Raw genomic sequence first — 23,988 nt, forward strand, 5'->3', positions numbered from 1 at the left:
GCACTTGCTAAATAGCTCCATAAGAGTTTAGGAAGAGATACAGTCCTTTTCCAAAGCTTACTTTAAATACTTTCCTTTTTAGAACAGCAGTCTAATAGATATCCTAACTAGCCATTCATCTTAAGTTCCCAAGTTTTATTCAAGCATTAAGTTAGGGCATCAAAAAGTTGAGCGCTTGGACACCATTATATCAACTTTGCACAAAATTGTCTGCCCTGAGTTATGATTTAATGTCATACCCTCTGCCTTTATGGAGGGTTAGTATGTGAGTCATCCAAGAGAAGAATATATCTATATCTTTTGTAAAATTCTGGTTGTAGATAAAGTACACTGAATTACCTTTGTATTTCTTTTACATGTAGGTGTGCATGCTAAATTTCTGGTTGGGTTAAGGTCCAGAAAGAATTTTCTCTATTGATGAATTTGTATGTTTTCTATTATTGTGTAATTTCAAATGTTTATCTTTACAGCTTAGCTGCCAGAAAATAAACTAATTGTCATTGTACTATAATCTTGTCAACTTAAGTGTCTGAAAGTGCCAATTCTATCTGCTTTTTCTCAAATGCATTTTCAAATAACTTTATATGTTATTTCTCCTACTTGCCTTAACTACTAAGTCACCTTAAGCTGTTTCAAAATAAGTCAAAGGATATATTTAAAACATCTTTGTTTTTTAAGTGAACTAGTGTCCTGGGGAGATGTTTGCATAATTATAAGTTTGGGTTTGAAAGATTAGCCCTTCAGATGCTATTTTTGTCACTCTATATACAAAGACTATGTTAAGCTGCTTCCACATGGATGGGGCGCCTGGGTTTTGCTCTTTAATCCTGATAATTTTACTTTCCTGAATTGCGGTTATCTGCATTGAAGAGTCTTTCTACTGACTTATGCTTTTTTTCTATAACAATATACATCTTTTTTTAGATATAGCAATATGATATTTACTAGAATTACCAATTATATTTAATGATACATGATTGAGCTAAAGATTTAAAGTGCTGTGAAACTTCCCTAGCTTTAAATTGGTTTTCCCTTTGATAATCTTCATGTTGGTTGCAACTTCTAAAATGCACTTACATTTCTGGTTGTCATTAGTTCAGCAGCTCTATGGGGGCTGCTCTAAACTTGAAGTCAGATCAGTTGAGTGTTAAACCTTATCCCTAGTGTTTGCTGCTGTTTCTTGTGGGTTTTCATCATAGTGGCCAATAAATATTGACTGACTGACTGAATAGGTGTTCAGTCTACATCTTTGTCACTGTCAGGGAGATTCCTGGCCACTCTGGCCAAACTATCTTAATCATCCTATGGGCATGAAATTACATGCTTTACAAGTTGGTTGCAAAAACTGGGTAAGATAATGGCCATAAAAAACTGCAGTGAACTATGAAGCGTTGTAGATGTGGATGTGCATGAGAAAGAATTCTCTTCCTCTTTGGCTTCCTCTTCTTCCTCATCTCTAACATTGATCTTATCATTATGACTCATGGTTTTGTTCTGAAAACAGACTCAAGATATTGTCCTCTAGAGCTGTTTTTGGAGCAATGCACAGGAATGTTCTGAAAGTGCACTGATTAAAGCACACCTGTACAAGGAGGTCTTCTACATCCAGGTCAACTCCACCCTGGACTGGTTCAGTGAAAGCAGAAGATGCTTACAAATATGAGTCCTGCCATTACATTGCTTCAACTCTACAGCTACATTGAGTGTGTTATGCCCTTTGTCTGAAGGAAGAATGTGACATTTATCTTTCATTGTCATATGCCATCAACTTCTTCCCATTTGGAGGAGTATGAAAGCAGGGGAGATGGTGATGAGTGGGAGAAGGAGAGACCCACAAAGACAAAAGTACCCAAGACCTGTTTTCTTACATCACTATGAAATCTAATGGACACTGAACTGAGATAGAAACAGAGAAAAAGGTCTAAAATAGTAATAATTAATAATAAAGATATTTATGTATTAAATAAAACTAGAGTCAGATACAGATAATGAAGTCACAACTGGGGAATTATGGAGACTTTCAGGGGATATCTGAGACCCATGGGCTGCTCCTCAGTGGTAGGAAGGAAATATCTGAGACTGTAAATAGAGCACTAGATTTTTAGAGTCCTGGATCCTAACCTTGGCTAAGACTTTATAGCTCTTTGAACCTCAGTTTCTTTTATCTGTAAACTCAAAGTTTAATACAAGGTGGGCTCTAAGATTTCATTCAAGCCTCAAAGGCCATGACTCTGTCCATAAATTTGTGAAAACAAGTGCCACAGTTTTTGGTGACCACAACATCTCAAATTCTATCTCTAATTTGAGATAGAATAAGTGGACGCAAAGAGTTGCAGTCCAGTCACTCTAAAGTTAACTCTTCCTTTGTTATTTTTAATGTGACATTTGTATATTTTTCTAGCTTCTGAAGGGGCCTCTGTGCCTATCTCACTTAGAGTGATTGTTAAAAGGTATGGGCCAGGAAGAAGGGGTTTGCCTCTCAGGGACCCCAACAGAGACTCAGGCAGAGCTAGTAGGAAAAATACATTTTATTAAAATTGTCATTAATTTTGTGTTTAGTCACAGCATGTATTTATCAAAAGAAAACACAAACTCCCGTTAAAAAGCAGAAACTGAGCACATATGACATCACACTGAAAAATGTTTGTGTCTTTCTCTTGTGCAAACCTATGACCTGCCCCTCACTGGTAGTAAGGAAACACAATTATTTTTTAACATTTTCTCATCAGCCTGACTGATGGTGGATTCCCAATATTCGTGGAAATGAACTGAATCCCTCTTATCTGTTTCCTAAGTGAAAGTCTATTTGAAAAATAAGGCCACTCTGTTTATGTGAAACAGGGGATGAAGAGAGTAAGCAGAGTAGATCCTTAATCCACAAAGTTCTTTATCTTGCATTTTTTTCCTCTCAAATGCCTTTGCAGAGAGATGGATTTTTTTGGTAGCTATAAAGCTAAAAAAACACACCGTAAAATATTTAACATATAATCATTTTACACTATACAGTTCATCAATAAAAGCAGTAATGGAGAGTTGTGTAATAAATTAAATATGAATGTAGTTGGAAGTAACAGTGGTTCCAGGCATCAGCTACATGTCCCATTAGAGCCAAGGCAGACAGGTGTGATATTTGTTGAATAAACAGCTACTACTGACAAGCAGAAAAGGGGGAAGGCAAACAATCAAGAAATGTCATTGTGATTTTTTAAAAAGTAAAGAAAATATATTTATTTACCCTGTATTATGAATACATCAGAATTGTGCTGGTTTTCAATAAGACAAACAATTACTAAGACAAAAATTAGGTTGAATCATCACAAACTACTATTTATATAGGTCAAAAATAGTTGGATATTTTGGAATGTTCACATGCTTTAACCTAAAACTATATACATAAAGCAGTGCTAGTCGCTGTGCAATTTCAAAGGTTGAATATAGTCTTTATTATATTATTATATACTATTTTATTCCCTTGAGAATATGAAGAGGCTTATCAAAATATTCATAATAAAATGAAAAAGTACAAATTGATTAAAATAAGAGAATCTAAAACTTATATGGAAATTCAAGATCAGGGAAAATTCAGATTATACAGATCCTATGTTCTTGCCAGTTATTAAAACGGATACAAAATATGACTCTGAGCATTCCAGCAGCCAAGACAAGGTAGAAGAAGTAAAAAGAATACTGGTTTTGCACATAAGTAAAAAGCCTACAAAAAGAAGATTTATGTCACAGAGGTCTGAGTAACACAAGGAAATGAGGGATAGAGTGAATTAACAAATACTTTTAGTACCAGGACTTGAAATCATCTAGTAGCGTTTTGTTGTTATTTTGGTTGTGGCGGTGTTTTACATATTTATTTGTTTGTTCATTTTTAATTTTCAGACGAAATACCAGAGAATGAGGATCAAATGGGAGGGTTTTAGAGGAAAAAATGTGAAGAAAGTATCATTTGATTGTGCTCTCAAAAGTGTATTAAAAAACCCTGTGATCCTAAAGAACAACCCCTAGAAACAGGAAAGCTAGAAAGTGGTAGGCTATTGTGAGGGAAAAAAACTGGGGAGGAGACATGAGATCAGGCTAACGAGATAAGGAAATCAGCTCTGGGCTGGCCATTTCAAAAAGAAAATTGTATAAGGTAATGGTATTAACAAATACTGTATTTAGTATATGCCAGACGTGATTCTGAGTACTTCACATACATTGACGCATTAAATTCTTACAATAACCTTTTGAGGTAGGAAATACATTCACATTTTACAGATGAGGAAACTGAAGCATGAACAGTTGCATAACTTTCCCAAGACTACCCAGCTAGCAAGTGCCAGACCTAGGTTTCAAAGCTGGCAGTTCAAAGCCTATGCTGTCAATGGCTGTGTCAGTGGTGATCCAGGGTAAGTTCTGCCTCTCTTGTATCTGCTATCTTTCATGTCTATAGGCCTTTAGGAGACCTACCAAACAATTCAACATGTATTCAGTTGCACCCACAATGCACAAACATAGGGAACAAATGGTTTGTCAGCTGGAAAAAGAGACACTCATATGACAAGGTGTTGTCAGAGAATGGCACAATAGAATACAACTCAAGGGGCTGTGAAATGTGGTGGTTAAAAGCAAGGGTTCTGAAGCCAGAGAGATGGTTTGACTACTTGTAATTTACTGCCAAGGAAACCTCCAAGATGCTTTCTAATCCCTCCTAGCTTCAATTATCTAAATCATTAAGCAGGGACAATAGTGTCAGTCTCACTGAGTTTGTGCATGGATTAAATGCGATATTATATAAAAAGCATTTTTTAGCATGTTTTCTGGAAGACAGTAGCTCACAACAAAGGGTACCAGTGGTGGGGTGTTGGTGGTGGGGATGACTAGGATACACAGACAGAGGCACAAGCCCCCACACAAGGATTAATGACTCTCGTTACTTAACTGAAACTCTGCGAATAGAGCAGAGAATATCACGCTTGATCTAAATTGAGAGACTGCTGGGCTTAAATATTCATCAATGGGTAAAGACAGAGCACAGCAATGAGACCTCATTCACTATTTCAGGACAACTCCCTTTTACAGGTTGAGAAAAAAAATCAACATAGCCCCTTTCAGGTTTGTCACTTCAGTTTTATGGATGTCACCAAACCACAGGGCATTGTAGCTGAATGAGCCCACAGAATCTAACTAATCTAGCTCCTTCACTCTAGAGTATGTGGAAACTGAGGCTTATAAATAAATGAATTGTTCAAAGTTCCAGGGCAACTTAAGGAAGACCTGGTCAGCTCCTCTCACTGTAGAGTTGTTTTTCGTGTTTGTTTGTTTGCTACCCTAGCCTGTCCCATTGAGACAATCATTCTCTCATTGATAATGATTAGGGGTGGCCTGTGGTAAGCACTAGGAAAACAGAGATGAAAATCTGTGTGTGAGTGAGTGTCTATGTGGTATATGTTTACTCATAGCTGAGAAAGATATATACCCCTCAGCAAACTGGGGAAGTAAAAAAGGATTGAACCAGAGAAGTTATAAAAATATTCACTAATTTTATAAGGATGGTAGTGAAGGGCCACCTAATCTGTATGGCATTAGAAATGGTCGGGAAAGGCCTCTGGAAACAGTCAATGACAAAGCTGAGAAGAAAATGTGTAACTATGAGAAGAGGAACAGGACATTGCTTCCAGAAAGGGATGTAAAAAGGAACGAAATCAGACATTCCTACATAGAAATCATGGACCCCACAGTCAGAGAAGTCAGACACATTCAACTGCAAAGGCTGCCTGGATGCATTATAATGTAATGTCGTCTGCCTTACTCCCAATCCTCTCTCAAATAACACTGCTATTAATTCAACCTTCAAGACAAAGAATACCAGGCACAGGGAAATTGAACAGAGAAGCTGAACAACGTTCCCACGTTGTGTAATAAGTACGAGACCTTGAATTCAAAACCCAGCGTCCTGAGTCCAGATTCTGTGCATAGTCTTAACTACCTTAATTACCATGCAGCACACTTCTCTGAAGTCAAAACCACTAGAAAGTGAGTCTACCTTACATAGAAACATAATTCCAGTGAAAAGCATGCAAAAAGTTCAGTTTGGCATGTGAAACTAAAATGCATTGATATAAATATATTTTAGCTTTTAGAGCCAGAATTTATTTAATAATTTTAACTGCAAGCTAATTCATAAAATGATGAGAAAATGAACCAGGTCTTGATTTTTTAACAGTAATTTTTCTGACAAAATTGTATGATCAAATGAAATGAAATCCTTCACTTTCCATTTAACTTTCATATCATGATTAGGAAGAAAGGTAATTTTTGTAAAAATATTTGAGAGATTCATCATTTTTCCCCTGAGACTTCTCCTAAGCTTTTGATATTCAAATATTTCTCTTTTGAAGCTTCTAATCATCTTCCATGTTGATTTTCTTTTTTTCAATTGTTAATTGGTCTAACTCAGCCAAATCCTTATTTGCGAATGGCTTAGGATGTGATTCTATCAAACCTTAGCATCACTTTCATCAACGTCATGATATTGTGTAGCTTTCACAGGACTACAATTTCACTTAACAAGTGAAATGCATTGTATTCTCATTATGATGCTAGTGCTCAAAATATTTTATAAAATCATGACAGCCTAAACAACAAAAAAAGGTTATTTTTATCAGATGGGAAGAAATGGAGTAGATACCTTGGCAGAGGTTAATTTTGTTTTTGTTTTTGTTTTGAGATGAAGTCTCACTCTGTCGCCCAGACTGGAGTGCAGTGGCGTGATCTCAGCTGACTGCAAGCTCCGCCTCCTGGGTTCATGCCACTCTCCTGCCTCAGTCTCCCGAGTAGCTGGGACTACAGGTGCCAACCACCATGCCTGGCTAATTTTTTTGTACTTTGTTTGGTAGAGATGGGGTTTCACCATGTTGGCCAGGATGGTCTCGATCTCCTGATCTCGTGATCCACCCACCTAGGCCTCCCAAAGTACTGGGATTACAGGTGTGAGCCACCACACCCAGCAGACAGAGGTTAATTTTATAACAATAATTTGATTGAATATTTTTGTGTAATGAAGACATTAGCACAATCATAACTAACTGAACTTAAGTAATAAACATGTATATAACAAGGATTCACATATATACAAATGCCTTGAAATTTCCAAGGGCCCCAAAACTGCCAAAGTGAAAAACAGGACCCCATCTGCTCAATTTGGAAAAAGGAACATCTTGGGGGGAGAAAAAAAAATGAGAAAAAAGATCTTTTTTTTCTTTCTTTCTTTCTTTTTTAAATAATACTTTAAGTTCTAGGGTATGTGTGCACAACATGCAGGTTTGTTACATATGTATACATGTGCCATATTGGTGTGCTGCACCCATCAACTCGTTAGCGCCCATCAACTCGTCATTTACATCAGTTATAACTCCCAATGCCATCCCTCCCCCCCCCCCATAATAGGACCCAGTGTGTGATGTTACCCTTCACATGTCCAAGTGATCTCATTCTTCACTTCCCACCTATGAGTGAGGACATGCGGTGTTTGGTTTTCTGTTCTTGCGAAAGTTTGCTGAGAATGATGGTTTCCAGCTGCACCCATGTCCCTACAAAGGACACGAACTCATCCTTTTTTATGGCTGCATAGTATTCCATGGTGTATATGTGCCACATTTTCTTAATCCAGTCTCTCACTGATGGACCTTTGGGTTGATTCCAAGTCTTTGCTATTGTGAATAGTGCCACAATAAACATACATGTGCATGTGTCTTTATAGCAGCATGATTGATAATCCTTTGGGTATATACCCAGTAATGTGATGGCTGGGTCATATGGTATTTCTAGTTCTAGATCCTTGAGGAATTGCCATACTGTTTTCCACAATGGTTGAACTAGTTTACAATCCCACCAACAGTGTAAAAGTGTTCCTATTTCTCCACATCCTCTCCAGCACCTGTTGTTTCCTGACTTTTTAATGATCGCCATTCTAACTGGTGTGAGATGGTATCTCATTGTGGTTTTGATTTGCATTTCTCTCATGGCCAGTGATGATGAGCATTTTTTCATGTATCTGTTGGCTGTACGAATGTCTTCTTTTGAGAAATGTCTGTTCATATCCTTTGCCCACTTTTCAATGGGGTTGTTTGTTTTTTTCTTGTAAATTTGTTTGAGTTCTTTGTAGGTTCTGGATATTAGCCCTTTGTCAGATGAGTAGATTGCAAAAATTTTCTCCCATTCTGTAGGTTGCCTATTCACTCTGATGGTAGTTTCTTTTGCTGTGCAGAAGCTCTTTAGTTTAATTAGATCCCATTGTGAATTTTGGCTTTTGTTGCCATTGCTTTTGGTGTTTTAGACATGAAGTCCTTGCCCATGCCTATGTCCTGAATGGTATTACCTAGGTTTTCTTCTAGGGTTTTTATGGTATTAGGTCTAACATTTAAGTCTCTAATCCATCTTGAATTAATTTTCGTATAAGGAGTAAGGAAAGGATCAAGTTTCAGCTTTTGGCTTATGGCTAGCCAATTTTCCCAGCACCGTTTATTAAATAGGGAATCCTTTCCCCATTTCTTGTTTATCTGAGGTTTGTCAAAGATCAGATGGCTGTAGATGTGTAATATTATTTCTGAGGGCTCTGTTCCATTCCACTGGTCTGCATCTCTGGTTTGGTACCATTCCACTGGTCTACATCTCTGGTTTGGTACCAGTACCATGCTGTTTTGGTTACTGTAGCCTTGTAGTATAGTTTGAAGTCAGGTAGCATGATGCCTCCACCTTTGTTCTTTTGACTTAGAATTGTCTTGGCAACACGGGCTCTTTTTGGGTTCCCTATGAACTTTAAAGTAGTTTTTTTTCCAATTCTGTGAAGAAACTCATTGGTAGCTTGATGGGGATGGCATTGAATCTATAAATTACCTTGGGCAGTATGGCCATTTTCATGATATTGATTCTTCCTATCCATGAGCATGGTATATTCTTCCATTTGTTTGTGTCCTCTTTGATTTCCCTGAGCAATGGTTTGTATTTCTCCTTGAAGAGGTCCTTCACATCCCTTGTAAGTTGGATTCCTAGGTATTTTATTCCCTTTGAAGCAATTGTGAATGGAAGTTCATTCATGATTTGGCTCTCTGTTTGTCTGTTACTGGTTTATGAGAATGCTTGTGATTGTTGCACATTAATTTTGTATCCTGAGACTTTGCTGAAGTTTCTTAGCAGCTTAAGGAGATTTTGGGCTGAGATCATGGGGTTTTCTAAATATACAATCATGTCATCTGCAAACAGGGACAATTTGACTTCTTCTTTTCCTAACTGAACACCCTTGATTTCTTTCTCTTGCCTGATTGCCCTAGCCAGAACTTCCAAAACTATGTTGAATAGGAGTGGTGAGAGAGGGCATCCCTGTCTTGTGCCAGTTTTCAAAGGGAATGCTTACAGTTTTTGCCCATTCAGTATGATATTGGCTGTGGATTTGTCATAAATAGCTCTTATTATTTTGAGATATGTTCCATCAATACCGAATTTATTGAGCATTTTTAGCATGAAGGGCTGTTGAATTTTGTCAAAGGCCTTTTCTGCATCTATTGAGATAATCATGTAGTTTTGGTCTTTGGTTCTGCTTATATACTGGATTACATTTATTGATTTGCATATGTTGAACCAGCCTTGCATCCCAGGGATGAAGCCCACTTGATCATGGTGGATAAGCTTTTTGATGTGCTGGTGGATTCGGTTTGCCAGTATTTTCTTCAGGATTTTTGCATTGTTGTTCATCAGGGATATTGATCTAAAATTCTCTTTTTCTGTTGTATCTCCACCAGGTTTTGGTATCAGGATGATGTTGGTCTCATAAAATGAGTTAGGGAGGATTCCCTCTTTTTCTATTGATTAGAATAGTTTCACAAGGAATGGTACCAGCTCCTCCTTGTACCTCTGGTAGAATTCAGCTGTGAATCCATCTGGTCCTGGACTTTTTTTGGTTGGTAGGCTATTAATTATTGCCTCAATTTCAGAGCCTGCTATTGGTCTATTCAGGGATTCAACTTCTTCCTGGTTGAGTCTTAAGAGAGTGTAATTGTCCAGGAAATTATCCATTTCTTCTAAGTTTTCTAGTTTATTTACATAGAGGTGTTTATAGTACTCTCTGATGGTAGTTCGTATTTCTGTGGGGTCGGTGGTGATATCCCCTTTATCATTTTTTATTGCGTCTATTTGATTCTTCTCTCTTTTCTTCTTTATTAGTCTTGCTAGCAGTCTATCAATTTTGTTGATCTTTTCAAAAACCAGGTCCTGGATTCATTGATTTTTTGGAGGGTTTTTTGTGTCTCTATCTCCTTCAGTTCTGCTCTGATTTTAGTTATTTCTTGCCTTCTGCTAGCTTTTGAATGTGTTTGTTCTTGCTTCTCTAGTTCTTTTAATTGTGATGTTAGGGTGTCAATTTTAGATCTTTCCTGCTTTCTCTTGTGGGCATTTAGTGCTATAAATTTCCCTCTACACACTGCTTTAAATGTGTCCCAGAGATTCTGGTATGTTATATCTTTGTTCTCATTGGTTTCAAAGAACATCTATATTTCTGCCTTCATTTCGTTCTGTACTCAGTAGTCATTCAGGAGCAGGTTGTTCAGTTTCCATGTATTTGAGCAGTTTTGATTGAGTTTCTTAGTCCTGAGTTCTAGTTTGATTGCACTGTGGTCTGAGAGACAGTTTGTTGTAATTTCTGTTCTTGTACATTTGCTGAGGAGTGCTTTACTTCCAATAATGTAGTCAATTTTGGAATAAGTGTGATGTGGTGCTGAGAAGAATGTATATTCTGTTGATTTGAGGTGGAGAGTTCTGTAGATGTCTATTAAATCCACTTGGTGCAGAACTGAGTTCAATTTCTGGATATCCTTGTTAACTTTCTGCCTCATTGATCTGTCTGATGTTGACAGTGGGGTGTTGAAGTCTCCCACTATTATCCCAGTATTGTTGTATGGGAGTCTAAGTCTCTTTGTAAGTCTCTAAGGACTTGCTTTATGAATCTGGGTGCTCCTGTGTTCGGTGCATATATATTTAGGATAGTTAGCTCTTCCTGTTGAATTGATCCCTTTATCATTATGTAATGGCCTTCTTTGTCTCTTTTGATCTTTGATGGTTTAAAGTCTGTTTTATCAGAGACTAGGATTGCAATCCCTGCTTTTTTTTTCTGTTCTCCATTTGCTTGGTAGATCTTCCTCCATCCCTTTATTTTGAGTCTATGTATGTCTCTGCACATGAGATGGGTCTCCTGAATATAGCAAACTGATGAATCTTGACTCTTTATCCAATTTGCCAGTCTGTGTCTTTTAATTGGACCATTTAGTCCATTTATGTTTAAGGTTAATATTGTTATGTGTGAACTTGATCCTGTCATTATGATATTAGCTGGTTATTTTGCTCATTCGTTGATGCAGTTTTTTCCTAGCATCGATGGTCTTTACATTTTGGAATGTTTTTGCAATGGCTGGTACCGGTTGTTCCTTTCCATATTTAGTGCTTCCTTCAGGGTCTCTTGTAGGGCAGGCCTGGTGGTGACAAAATCTCTAAGCATTTGCTTGTCTGTAAAGGATTTTATTTCTCCTTCACTTATGAAACTTAGTTTGGCTGGATATGAAATTCTGGGTTTAAAATTCTTTTCTTTAAGAATGTTGAATATTGGTCCCCACTCTCTTCTGGCTTGGAGACTTTCTGCTGAGAGATCTGCTATTAGTCTGATGAGCTTCCCTTTGTGGGTAACCTGACCTTTCTCTCTGGCTGCCCTTAACATTTTTTCCCTCATTTCAACTTTGGTAAATCTGACAATTATGTGTCTTGGAGTTGCTCTTCTTGAGGAGTATCTTTGTGGCATTCTCTATATTTTCTGAATTTGAATGTTGGCCTGCCTTACCTGGTTGGGGAAGTTCTCCTAGATGATATCCTGAAAAGTGTTTTCCAACTTGGTTCCATTTTCCCCCTCACTTTCAGGCACACCAATCAGACGTAGATTTGGTCTTTTCACATAACCCCATATTTCTTGGAGGCTTTGTTCATTTCTTTTTCCTCTTTTTTCTCTAGACTTCTCTTCTTGCTTCATTTCATTCATTTGATCTTCAATCATTGATACTGTTTCTTCCAGTTGATTGAGTCAGTTACTGAAGCTTGTGCATTTGTCACGTATTTCTCGTGTCATGGTTTTTATCTCTGTCAGTTCGTTTATGGCCTTCTCTGCATTGATTATTCTAGTTATCCATTCTTCCATTCTTTTTTCAAGATTTTTAGTTTCTTTGTGCTGGTTACATAGTTCCTCCTTTAGCTCTGAGAAGTTTGATGGACTGAAGCCTTCTTCTCTCAACTCATCAAAGTCATTCTCCATCCAGCTTTGATCCATTGCTGGCAATGAGCTGCATTCCTTTGGATTGGGACATGCGCTCTGATTTTTTGAATTTCCAGCTTTTCTGCCCTGCTTTTTTCCCATCTTTGTGGTTTTATCTGCCTTTGTTCTTTGATGACGGTGATGAACTGATGGGATTTTGGTGTGGGTGTCCTTTCTGTTTGTTAGTTTTCCTTCTAACAGTCAGGACCCTCAGCTGCAGGTCTGTTGGAGATTGCTTGAGGTCCACTCCAGACCCTGTTTGCCTGGGTATCAGCAGTGGAGGCTGCAGAAGATAGAATATTGCTGAACAGCAAATGTTGCTGTCTGATTCTTGCTCTGGAAGCTTCATCTCAGGGGTGTACCCTGCCTTGTGAGGTGTGAGGTGTCAGTCTGCACCTAGTGGGGGATGTCTCCCAGTTAGGCTACTCAAGGGTCTGGGACCCACTTGAGCAGGCAGTCTGTCCGTTCTCAGATCTCAGCCTCTGTGCTGGGAGATCCACTGCTCTCTTCAAAGCTGTCAGACAGGGTCATTTACCTCTGCCGAGGTTTCTGCTGCTTTTTGTTTAGCTATGCCCTCTCCCCAGAGATGGAGTCTACAGAGACAGGTAGGCCCCCTTGAGCTGTGGTGGGCTCCACCCAGTTCGAGCTTCCCGGTGGATTTGTTTACCTACTTACCGGTGGCTTTGTTTACCTACTTAAGCCTCAGCAATGTCAGGCACCCCTCCCCCAGCCTTGCCGCTGCCTTGCAGTTAGATCTGACTGCTGTGCTAGCAATGTGGGAGGCTCCGTGGGCCTGGGACCCTCCCATCCAGGTATGGGATATAATCTCCTGGTGTGCCATTTGCTAAGACCCTTGGTAAAGTGCAGTATTAGGGTGAAAGTTACCCAATTTTCCAGGTGTTGTGTGTCTCAGTTTCCCCTGGCTAGGAAAAGGGATTCCCTTCCCCCTTGCACTTCGCAGGTGAGGTGATGCCTTGCCCTGCTTCAGCTCTCGCTGGTCAGGCTGCACCAGCTGACCAGCACCGATTGTCCAGCACTCCCCAGTGAGATGAATCCGGTACCTCTGTTGAAAATGCAGAAATCACCCATCCTGTGTGTCACTCGTGCTGGGAGCTGGAGGCTGGAGCTGCTCCTATTCAGCCATCTTGCTCCAGTATCCTGAAAAAGATTTTATAAATAGAGTTGTATTTTTTATGTACATTCACTGTATATAATGCAGCTCCTAGTAATGCATATCATCAAATTTATGTGGAGTACAGATTTTTTCCAGTACTTTGATGACTGAGTACCTGCTGTGAGCTGCCCAGAGACAGTGCTTTTCCAGGGAGTTGAGCTACATTCAAGCTCAATAACTTGAAGTTCCCTTTGCCTAGAGCAGAAAAAAGGACTTTTGAAATTCCCTACCTTGTGGGCACCATCATTCTCCCAGTGAAAAATAAATAATTAACTCTGTCTTCTTGATCTGAAGCTCACATTTAGAGCTAGGGAGCAGACGTTTTAATGAAGAAACTGAACGACATCAGTGCTATCCATCAGTAATTCTTTGTTTAGAGGGTATCCCAAAAATCCAGTTAATTCCTCATTGTCAATGAAGAGAAGCAACAGAGGCGTATTCTTCAATTCAAGGAGAGTAATGTTGGTGGAGAGATTCTGTCTTCCCTGTTATGCCCGGTGCCTTTCTACAAAGCTGGTTTGTGTGCAAAGAGCTGGCCATCTGTTGTGTCTGGGCATGCAGTGCATATGTCTGAGCATAGAAGAAGAAATTCAGACTCTCAGTTTTACAGAACTGAATTCCAGAATTTTTTATGTGTCAGGAGCTTTCTGGAGCCAAGAAGTAAAGGAACAAATGTTTTCAGTGGACTGTTCTTTCAGTTTACATGTTAGGCTTGGAATCCATAAACCCCTCTATTCCCAAACTGTGACTCAACTCTGCTCAAGTCCACACATTTTTATTAAGTGTATCTTTTTTTTTTTTTTTTTTTTTTTTTTTTTTACCCATCATCATAAGAAACAGCACACACATAAACAGGCATGGGTATGCATGCAGACACATACACACTCACACACCCACTTCCCTGCCCGCACACACAAACTCTAGCTTTCATTTGCTGTACCGATTGTATATTCTAGGCACTGTGGTAAAATGTTTATGTTCCTTACCTCTTAATACATACACCAACTCTGGGAGGAAGGTGTTTTTATTCCCACTCCACAATAAAGAAACTGAGGCTAAGCAGAATTAAGAAACGTATCTGAAATCACAGTGCTAACCAACTCTATAGAACTAGAATTTGAAACCAGATCTCCCTGATTCAAATCCTATAATCTAAAGGTTTGTCTTTTTATGAAACATGATATGCAGGTGTGTACATATGTGTGTATAGTACTATTAATATAAAATATTTGAAATGTGTAAGAGGTGAGAACATCAGCTTATTGGGAATATATTGGTGTAGGGATTCATTGAAGTCTGAACTCATAGACTCTCAGAATTACAAGGGACATCAGATGACCTTAAATTACCCTGCTATACAAATATCTGTACTGGATAGTAATCAGAAAGGGTGATTCCAAGAGTCTATTTCAACTCTGAGATGTTATTATCTTAATTATTACATGATATCAGTTGCTTCTTTTCAGATTACAGCATCTATATCTCCAGGGGTGTGCCAAGAATCAATGTTACAGGATAATAACTATTCCAAAGGCTACGTTAAAACAAAAAGACATATTGTTCAATTTAATGCAAAGTTTGCACGGGATGTTAACATAAAACAGGACTTTAAATCTATTTTGTACCTTTAGAATTCATTTCGAGCTACACTTCCTTAGATTCCTATGCATACATACTTATGGCCTTGTGTCATAACATTTCGCGGAGGAGGAGAAATGATGAGCAAGCTCTCAAATATCATCTGATTAAAATTATTTCACTATAATTTCTAATTCATAGAATGTGTTTCCATATTTTGAGTTGAGATCTGCCTTTCCTTGCATCTCTAAATATTGAAAATCCCTCTGTTGTAAATGCCCAACCCTTTCACTAAACATAATTTTCAGAATAGGATATAATTCTCTCTTTGTCCAGCCAAAGTCTTGAAGCAGATTTTATCTGGGCAGTCAAATGGTTCCTCAGTCATATTCAGATCATTTGACCAGTGCAACTCACTACTCTGAACCATGTAGAACCCAAATTACACAACCTTCCTGGCACAAAGCCAGCATTCCACCAGTTCTGTGACCCAGGGAAGACCATTCCTTTTATAGCTGGACAGCACGAAAAATGCAAACTGGTCATATCTAATGTTGATTGTTTTGGTTGGTGAACAGAAGCTCAGCTGTGACATTTTGGAGCACTTGACCTTGCCCTGGAAGTGAGTGTCCTACAGCATTCCTGTGCCTCTTTTAAAATAACATAACATCTGCAATCTCTGAAATGAGCCAGGCCTCCAATCCCATTATATCTCCTGCAAGCTAATATGTTGTCTGTTTAATTGTTGTGAGTACATTTCAGAATTGAGCAACTGTGTACGAGCAGCATCCTGAGTAGGATGAGGCACTGTTCTCTCCAATAAAGGATAAGGATCTAAACAATAAGCTAGGGATGGTTATGCCATAAAGAGTCACCTTTGACCTCCTAGGGAGTGTCATAATGCAACAAGAAAAGTTTCATAAGTGGGAGAAATCCATGTCCCAGGGCTTTAATACTCTCTACCATCACTAAGTAGCTTATCGATACCAGCTAGTCCTGGCTAAACAAACTGCAAGGACAAACTCGCTCCTGGCATTCCAGCCTCTCCATTACCCAGTCCATTGCCCTTCCTAGTCTAGTCTTCTCCTGCATTCCAACGCTCCTCCCTGTATCTTGAACATGCGTTCATGCCTCAGCACATTTGCAGGGACTGTTTTCTCTGCCTCAGATGCTCTCTCTCAGCTTGGCAAACTCCCTATTCATCCTTCCTGATCCAAATTAATTAAGCTTGAGCTTTGGAGACACATTGAGCTGGGTTTGAATTCTTACATTCTAATTGGTGTGTGACTCAGGTAAACTATCTCTGCATTTGTAAATTGAGTACAACAATAATTATGTTATATAATTGCTGTGATTAGCACATTAAATGAAATTTTTGAAATTATTAGTAAAATGCTTATCACGTAGTTGACACATGGTTATTTTTGTTATTTTAATAGCATTTTTATTGAATTTGAAACAGTATCTGTCTCATTCTTAATTCTTTATTCTTAATTATTATCCAATAGTAACACTTCTAGTATTCTAAACCAGAAGTTGGCAAACTATTTTTCTGCAAGGGACAAGATAATAAATATTGTAGGCATTGTGGGCCATAAGACCTTTGTCATAACTACTCAGCTCTGCCAATGTTGCATAAAAGCAGCTATAGATAATACAAAAGTGAATGGGCTAGACAGTTTGAACTCTGATGTCAAATACCAGATTTTATTCAACATAGAATGCTCAGCATCTAACTTAGGGATTCAACTATAACACATGACACAAATCTGGCCCTCTGCCTGTTTTTGAAAATAAAGTTTTATTGGAACACAGCCATTCCCATTGGTTTATGCATTGTCTGTGGCTGCTTTTGCCCTACAATGGCAGAACTGAGTAGTAGATGCAGAGACCATAGGCCTACAAAACCTAAAACATTTCCTATCTGGCCCTTTCCAGAAAAAGTTGGCCAGCCTAGCTCAATGATTATTGGCACATGTTTGTTAAGTGAATGAAGAAATAGCTAGCATCAACAATCTGGCCTTAGGGCATTGCAAGCTTTGGTGAAAGGAGATGAAAGAAACAGGGGTCTTAAATCTAGGGAGATTCATAGAAGATAGAGAACCAGCGACAATGGTCATGGAGTAAAAGGTTGTGATCATTGATCTTGGGGTAAGGAATATTTGCTTCTGGCTTCCGTTTTACGTTCCCTGCTAGATGGTGATCAACCTGGTCATGGCCAGAAAAGGAAACTGAAGCCCAAAGGAGAGAAAAGTTTGCCCAAGACCATATACGTGATGAAGCATTGAGTTGTTGACAGTCTGCAATTTTAATCCTTGAAGTCACACATGCACCTGACAGAGAGGAAGCCTGAAATGAATAAATCACCCCCAAAATTGAATCATCACAACAGACCTTCTAATACCCTGAAATGCTTATCTTTTATTTGCCCACCAGTATTTTTCTGACCTACAGTTCAAGGTGATCACCTTAATAGTGTGCTTATTTTTGTAATAACTATTCATAAAATTTAAAAAACACATTATGGCATTTCACAGATGAGCAAGGCTATGACTGATGGTGCATAAAATTTCCATTCAACTACATTTGGCCAATATTACTCTCTACCCTGAACCCCTGTATTCATCTGTTCTCATGCTGCTAATAAAGACATACCTGAGACTGGGTAGTTTATAAAGGAAAGAGGTTTAATTGACTCACTGTTCCACATGGCTGGGGAGGTCTCACAATCGTGGTGGAAGGCAAAAGAGAAGCAAAGGCACGTCTTACATGGTGGCAGGCAAGAGAGCTTGTGCAGAGGAGCTGCTGTTTATAAAACCATCAGATCTTGTGAGACTTACTCAGTATGATGAGAACAATATGGGGGAATCTTCCTCCATGATTCAGTTACCTCCCACTGGGTTCCTCCCACAACACATGGGGATTATGGGAACTACAATTCAAGATGAGATTGGGGTGGAGACACAACCAAACCATATTAACCCCCTTTATAAGGCCCATCTCTCTAGACTAAGATAATTGTGATGTTTCTTTTTAGAATGATTTTATTTTATGTCCCTTGTTTAGCCTCCGGTATCACCAGAATACTTTGAGGTAGTCACAGACTGAGACTTGCATGTTCATGGCTAGTTACTGAATTTGTGTGGAACTACTTTTAATCAAAGATGAACTATTTTTCACTTTTGCATTGTCCAGCTGCTTCCTTGACTATCCCTTACATCATTCATAAATAACCATCTCTCATAGTCAACCAGAGATTTCATCTCTTAAAGATGTCCCCAAAATGTAAGACATTAGCAGTTGAATTGAAGCCAGAGGTAAAAAAACATGCATTTATACAGCAATTTCCACTGCAGGCATGTATGATGTATGTATCAATTCCAAATTTGTTGCCTGAGACAAATGCAATGTATTCATAGTAAAATGTCCTCCTAAGATCAGATAATCGACTACTGGTCTTGAAGGTCTCTGGTCCACTGCTTCCTAACCTTTCTTCCTGCCATGTATACTTTTATCTAATGCATTAGGTCCCTCAAAACACCTCAACATGTTTCTTAACCTTGAAAAAGACATTTCCAGCAATGGAGAATTCAGCCTCTCTGAATTTTTCATACTCAACTGCTGGAAATCTGATCATAAGAAATTTCTACTGAAAGTTCACAATCTTTAACTTTCATCCAGAGGCACTTTTCCTAACTTCTGTGGCCAAATGAAGCAAGTCTTTTATCTTTAGGATTTAAAATGCCTTCAAAGAGTTGAGAATGAGTATCATGCCTCTCCCTGGAACTTCTCTCCCTTCAGTTTCAACATCCCCAATCCAACCAACAATTCTAGTAGGTTTGAAATTCCTAGTCACTGTTTCTGGGCATTATCCTACTCATCAATGCTCACTAAGAAGACAAGTATTTTACTTCATGTATCAGTTGTCGTATTTGGCAATAATTGGATTTGTTTGCACAATTAAAAGGAACAATACACACACATATATTTATTCTTTTCCTGGAATCATTTGCTTTAGATTCTAGATTGTGAACTCTAGAATCAGAAGGACTTTAATAATATAACTCTCTTTTTTTCATCTTTTGTATCTCCTCTATCTTTATTTTCTCCAACTTTCCTCATTTTTTATAAATGATAATAAAACAGTTATGCCTAAAAGAAGTAGAATGACTTGCCTGAGTTCATGCTGTGAAGTAACATAGCCTTGAATGAATTTAAAGCAAAGAAAATAACATTGATGTAGAGCCACTATGTGCTAAGTGCTTTGACCATGTTTTCTCATGCAGTCTTTACACTAGCTCCCTGAGACTAGATGCTTTCATTTCTATTTAACAGATGGTAGAACTGAGGCTAGGAGGAAGAAAGACCTCGTGGATGCTATGTGGAAGTGAGCCCAGATCTTAAAGATTTTCCGGAAGACAATCTTGCTCTTCAACGGAGAATCCTATTTAAATCATAACCCTTGCAACCTTAGGCCAGTGAGGCTGCTTCTGTCTGAGAGAAGTAATTATTCATCAACTTCCATAATTACAAAATCTTAGAGCAGGCAAAGACCATATGGAGGTTGTTGAGTCCAACTTGATTACTCAGAAGAAAAATAGACACTAATGTTGGGTTTCTGCAAAACCCAGTTTCCTTTCTACTTTAATATCTAGCATTCTATATTTGTGAAGTTAATGTCTTAGATTAAGAAAAAATTCATCCTTGCACTCACCCGAACACGTAGCATCACCTTATGACATCATAGTCACCATAGTAACACCCGTGAGTTGGCAGCATATTGCCTTCAGTGAGGGATCATGGCAATGAGTTAACAAAGGATGGCAGCTTCAGATGCTGATGTGAACAGGAAGGGAAGAAGTGGAAAAGGAGGAACAGGTGTGCTGCTTTTCCTGCCAACATTCCTTAGGTCTGAGATGAAGTGGGAGTGAACATGTGAATAATCCATAAGGAACAGAAATAAGTCTCCTAATCACCTAGCCAATAAAATGAGAAGAGGGGAAGCAAGATAGAAGAGAAAGTGAAAGCACTCTGGTGTCCTGTTTCCAAATATCAGGGTTGAACATTCTTTATTCTTTCTCTGCCCTTTACTCTAGAGCAGTGTGCCATTTCTGAAAGAGCATGAAATTAACAAACTCTAGGTGGGAATTTTTTTTTTTTTTTTTTTTTGAGAAGGAGTCTCACTTGGTTGCCCAGGCTGGAGTGCAGTGGTGTGATCTCAGCTTACTGCAACTTCCACCTCCCAGGTTCAAGCTATTCTCCTGCCTCAGCCTCGCAAGTAGCTGGAATTACAGGTGCCCGCCACCATAATAGGATAATTTTTGTATTTTTAGTAGAGATGGGGTTTTTCCATGTTGGCCAGGATGGTCTTGAACTCCTGACCTCAGGCAATCCACCCACTTTGCCTTCCCAAAGTACTGGGATTACAGACGTGAGACACCGTGCCCAGTCAGAATTTTATTTACTATACCACTTATTATGTTCACGCTTGGAAAAGTTTCTTAACCTTTAGAGTCTCAGTTATCTCATCTGTACAAAGGGTGTGATATTCGCATCTTGAGATTGTAAAGATTAAATAATACAAGTAAGGTATCTGATTGATATAAGGCTCTCAGTTTTCCTCTTTCTTTTTTCTAAGTGATTGAAATTTAGAATTATGAAATGTCTTTGTTTGGACTGCTATAACAAAATATTGGAGGCTAGTAGTTTATAAATGACAAAAAAAAAAAAAAAAACATTTTTCATAGTCCTGGAGGCTGAGAAGTCCATGATCAAGCCACCAGCAGATTCAGTGTCTGGCGAAATCCTGTTTCCTCATACATGAGGCCTATAAGTTGTGTCCTCATGTGGGTGGCAGGTTAGGTGAGCTCTTTGGGGCCTCTTTCACAAGGGTTTTAATCCTGTTCATGAGGGCTCTCTACCTTCATAATCTAATCACCTCGAAAGACTCCATGTCCTAATTCTATTACTCCACCTCCTAATCCTATTACCTTTGGTGTTGAGATTTCGACGTATGAATTTCAGGAAGAAGTGAATATACAGATTATAGCCCAAATTATGGTAGTCAGTGATGAATGGCCATTTCAAGTATCATGTTTCATGCATTTCTACATGTTTGAGCTATTCCACAATTACGTAATTTCTAAACAAAAATGTTTAATTTGCTTACAATGGATGTAATAGGTACATTTCTCAATGAATTTGATCAATCTTCTACTTATCTGAACCTTAAAATTGTATAGAGAAAAACAGATTTCATGTTATGTTATTACTTTCCTTCTTATATTACACTTTAATGGAACTTAGCTGTTGGACATGTCTTTCTAAACCCATACATCTATCCATCACTGTAACTGCAGCCTCAGAATTATTTATTTCTATTCTTCTGCTTAATCAATGTGTTTCTAATTAGACTTCAGCGACGAAGTTTTGCATTTGTTTGGCTTATCATTGTATCTCCAGGTTCTAGCACAATACCTTATATAAAGAAGATGCTCGATATAAACATTTGTTGAACAAACAGAAGTTTAGCAAGCATCTTTATATGACATAAGTATTCAAAATGTCAGCAGAATATTATTGAATACCTCTATGAGTCCACTCACTAAAATAATCAAGTGTGCCCTTAATATATATCAGATTTTGTATAGATTTTTACTTTGCCTTTCATCTCTTTATGTTAAGCTATGCATTTCCTTTGTGTGTCTTTTTTTCTCTCTCTAAGCATACACGTGTCGTTAACTTTTTACCTCTGCCTTAGAAAAAAGTCTCCCTCCCTCTCTTCTATACTAGGTCTTCGTTTCACTGCTCCTTGGTCTTAAAAGTTTTTTCCATGGGACTCTCCTGCCAACATAATTCTGTGTGAGTTATATTCATTTGCAAAACCTTTCAGCATATGAAGATGTTCTACTTAATTAGTAAAAGCTCAATTTTTTTCTGTCCTCAATGGAGCATCATATATCACCAAGTCTGGAGAATCATTAGCTGTGATATTAATCAGGATGGGAACAAAAGTAGAATAAAACCCCGGACCTCAGTGAACCTTGCCATGTCTCAGGCTCAGCTGCAACTACCCTGCAGGATCAAGCCCTCTGAGGGTTCCTTGGATCATTTCCACCCTGAGGGGCACAGTGAAGAAGGCTGTTATTCACCACGGCAGGTAGTGTGTTACTGCTGCTCAGGGACACAGCAGGGGGACGGGGGAACTGAGGGCTGAATGTCTTGAGCATGAAATATCCCACTTGGGAGCTCCTTTGCCTGTGTTGAGGGAAAGTGTTTATTTCCTAGAGCCTCTTTCAGTTTAGGCGGAAGGTGACTGCTTCTACTCTTGGGAGATAAAAAGGAGAGTTTGTTTTCACATGTATGCCCTGCCTAATAATCCTTAGGAAATGCTGATTTCATTTTATGATATGATTAGGACAAAATAGGAAAGCAAAATGTATGTAAGCTCCCTCGAGATGTTTGATCTCTGTATAAATTATGCTAATTGATAATTCCCCGGGTCTTCATGCTCTCTGGGACTCAGTTTCCAGTGGAGTAAAGTGGGAAAAATGATGTCCATTCTGTTTCCCTTGCAGAGTTGTCAGAGAATAAAAAAATAAAATTAATGTTGAGATGTTAAAATGACCCCTTAAGTTTGTTTTATTTCTTAGGATTTGCAAAAGTAACTTTGTCAAATACTAAATCATGTATTGGGATAAAATCAAAACAAACATACGACCGTGAATCACACACATTGTGTCCACTATGTGGATATGAGTGAGAGGCAGTTGTCATGTAGCAAGAAGAATACAGGTCATAGCACATCTCTACCATTCCTGACTTCTGTGACCTCAAGTCTGTCTATGAACTTCAATTACCACATCAGTAAAATGAAGACAGTAAAAGTCATCTATCAGGGTGGATGTAAGAATAGACTAACTTTATCAACTTCTACCTGCCTTTATTTTGTCTGAAAATATCAGCTTAACAGTATTTTCTTGATTGCCTCAATGTAACTATATAATCTTTACAGAATGGCTATGGTCTGGGATTCCACTCTTCTCTTTTATTATTATTTTCTCTCCTGATATCTTTACATCAGTTTCTTCCTCTAGAATCCATCATGCGGGCAGCCTTTAATCAGCATTACATGCTACCTAAAGTGGTTTGCATACATTATCTTATTCACACACCTAAAGTAACCTGTCAAAGTTAGGCATTATCTTCATTACATCAAGAGGAGGTGAAGAGTTCCTGGTAGTTACTCAGTTACTGAGCAGGAGACCAGGATCCAAACCCATACTCTTTTGTCCCTCCAGCAGAAGCTCATTTATTTTTATCCCTTTGCTTCCCAACAAGCTTTCTCTAGGAGCTTTAGAAAGCCGCACATCTCCCTTTTGGTACGACATGGGTTTCATGCTCAGGTGTAAGGAATATAAGGAATGGACAAGCTCAAGGTCAGGTTGGATTTCCAGGCAGCAGCTGGTATGTTAGCGTTTCTGTCTTGTTCTTTCAGATGTGACACAATGCACAGGCCAGCAAGTGATCTGGCCCTGACAACTGGTAAACTATAATAATCCTAATACTTTGCGTCAACACAGCACCTTTCATCTAAGGCATCTGGGGACTCAGAAGACATTAATTAAACTTCACAGCATCTTAATTCCTTGAGGTCAGGACTGTACCAATTTTAGAGAGAGATAAACTGAGATAATAATGACTCTCATAAAGCAGAAAATCAAGACGGATCATTTGGCAGATGATAGAAACCTAGCTTCTGGGTCAACTGAAACAATCATTACATAAAATTGTGTGTCACTGAAAGCACCTGCTGTGAAGTCAGTAGACATGAGCTTTTGGACTGACCTTTCCATTTTTTGAGTGAATAGAATCCAGTCACTTCTTCTGTCTCATTCTT

This window comes from Chlorocebus sabaeus, chromosome 12 (assembly GCF_047675955.1).
Source record: "Chlorocebus sabaeus isolate Y175 chromosome 12, mChlSab1.0.hap1, whole genome shotgun sequence".
Lineage (NCBI taxonomy): Eukaryota > Metazoa > Chordata > Mammalia > Primates > Cercopithecidae > Chlorocebus > Chlorocebus sabaeus.